At 38.4% G+C, this 2,634-nt stretch overlaps 1 long non-coding RNA gene across 1 annotated transcript; it reads left to right on the forward strand.

Moving 5' to 3' along the window:
- The first annotated feature begins 1,901 nt into the window (after positions 1–1,901).
- Positions 1,902–2,411, forward strand: LOC103345329 (butyrophilin subfamily 1 member A1). Its single transcript, XR_016234448.1, has one exon. It is a non-coding gene; the product is annotated as a butyrophilin subfamily 1 member A1 (long non-coding RNA).
- The last annotated feature ends 223 nt before the right edge of the window (positions 2,412–2,634 follow it).

Genomic DNA, 2,634 nt, shown 5'->3' on the forward strand with positions numbered 1-2,634 from the left:
TTTTTCCAGGATCTATAATACATTATTTTGTCTTTTTTATTTTACTTTGTTGCTGCTGTTTTTAAATCAATAAGTAACCTAGGACTACATAATGCTTGCTAGACCTGACAATAGCTCAGTAATAGGGTTTTATATTTCCTTTCCTTTTTTATTTATTTTATATTTTGCATTGTTTTTCCCATAATATTTAAGGTTTTGATGATAAGATATTCGTTCTCTGGTGAGACGCGAGTTGCTTTTAGTGGTCCCTGGTCAATTATAAACAGCTGGAAGAGCAGTGTCCCTGTTCACTCTTTTCTGGGCAGCCTTTTTACCTTGGTGGACATGTAGTACAGCTAGAGCTTCATCAGCTTTACAACACAGAGACTTTGCAGGCTCAAGCATGTGAAGAAGTTCTGAATTATTAATCTCTGACAACATCCCAGAGATTTTAAAAGCAAGAGTAGAGTGCAAGTACACTGCTTCAGAACAGCCATATGATCCAGCAATCTCTGCTACTAGGAATATATCCAAAACACATAAAATCATTGTGATTCTATATTCTTCGTGCCCTTTTTACACCCTTTCCTCTTTCTTTATTTCTTCCTCCCACCTTCACACTCCTATCTTTTATTTCTTTAATTGTTCTAAATTTCCTCCACTTGATCATTTTCATCATCATGTCTTTGAAATCTGGAATACAAGGATAGAGGTGGGAAAAAGAAAGCACAGAGGATGTAGAGAAGGAAATGGAGAAAAATGCAGGATGATATGAAAAGTGCAATTAGAAAAAGACACAGAATGAAAAAGTAAAAGATTTCCTATTTTCTTCTCTTGTAGACTGGAGGAAAGCAGCATTATATCCTGGTAAGTCACATGGTTTCTATTAATAACCTATTACTGAAGATACTATACATGAACATCTTCAATGTACAAAACATCATGAAGGAAAAGAAATACAATACACATCTCCCATAAAAATGACATAAAACTACAAAATTTTAACACATTGGAATGAGTATTTTGACACAGAGGTTAAGCTACTGCTCAGGACACCCGCATCCAATACTAGAGTGAATATGAGTTCAAGTTCCTCTGCTTCCAATCCAACTTCCTACTAATGCACCTGGGAAGGGAGCAGATGCTGGTCCAAGTACTTGGTTCTCTACTACCGCAGGGAGCCTTGGATGGAATTTTGGCCACCTGGCTTAGGCTAGATCATTCTTACTCATTGCAGTAAATGAAAGAGCTCTCGTTCTCTCTGTTTCTCTCCTCAACCCTCCATCACTTTACTGTTCAAATAAACTTCAAATTTTAACACGTATAAGATTGACACATTACATTTTTATCTTTGTAAATCTGTGTGTCATCTATTTTGAGGGAAGGAAGAAAGGTAATTATGTACTAAAATTTGAAGAAATAAAGCAAAGTAAGTTGTTGAGTCAAAGTCACTATATTCCCTACTTCCTCTCTAACATCTAAATAGATAAAATACTGTTATCTTGTAGCATTTTTTAAATGAGGAAAGCATTGGCATGGGTCAAGTCTTCCAGTTAGATATAATTTAGCAAGCTATAAAATGAAGGGCAAGGATATGTAAGAGAATTTTCTTTAGTTATTATTTTAAACTAAACCTGGGGAATTCATACTCTAAATGGTCAGGTAGCTTTCTTTCTTAAATGGTGTTTCTCATGTTGATATATTTCTTGCAGATTGGAGGAAAGAAGAGTTCCAGGCTGGTGAGTCTATGATGGTGTAGAGGGATCCTGTTTTTTGTGCATAGTCTCACTCAAAGATGGGTAGAGGTTAGCAGAATCCACCTAGGGCCAGAGAAGCTCTCACAGAATACAGTTTCTCTGGCCCAGGGATATTGAGATCTTCCCTAGAGAGATGATGATGGTTCTCTTGTCTTTGCAGTAAACATGACCCTGGATGCAGAAACTGCCCATCCTGCCCTCTTCCTGTCTGAACAGAGACGTGTAACCTGGCAAGAAGAGAAGCAAGATCTCCCTGACTCCCCACAGAGATTCAATTCCCTTCCCTGTGTGCTGGGTGATCTGAATATCACCTCAGGGAGATACTACTGGGAGGTAGATATTGGAGACACAGTTTCCTGTGATCTGGGAATCTGTAGGGACAATGTAACAAGGGAGGGGATAGTAACAATATCCCCACAAAATGGTTTCTGGGCCATCAGGCTTTATGAGGGGGAGTACTGGGCTCTCAGTTCCCCAGAAACTCATCTTACTCTGAGAGAGTCCCCCCGTAGGGTGGGGATATTCCTGGATTATGAAGATGGAGAAGTGTCATTCTATAATATGACAGATGGGTCCCATATTTATACCTTTACCCAGATTTTGTTCCAAGGTGCCTTAAGACCTCTTTTCGGGCTTTGTAAGTCTGACTCAGGCACCTTGACCATTGTCCACTGAAGGAGAGCAGAGTGATGTTGTAATTCAGAAGTGCATCCCATTTCACAAAATAATGATGTTGAGTCCCAATGTTGATTGCAATGCCAACTAACTATTGAGAAATTGCATTTTTTTCTTTCTCCTTTTTGGTTCATTGTCAAAATGAAGCTGTGGGGCACAGATTTCTGATTGTTCCTTACTATTAATTTTCCTCATCCTTAATAATAAACTTCCTGACCTATGA

Source organism: Oryctolagus cuniculus, chromosome 5 (genome assembly GCF_051225735.1).
Source record: "Oryctolagus cuniculus isolate XC-2025 breed Fujian yellow rabbit chromosome 5, ASM5122573v1, whole genome shotgun sequence".
In the NCBI taxonomy this organism is placed as follows: Eukaryota; Metazoa; Chordata; class Mammalia; order Lagomorpha; family Leporidae; genus Oryctolagus; species Oryctolagus cuniculus.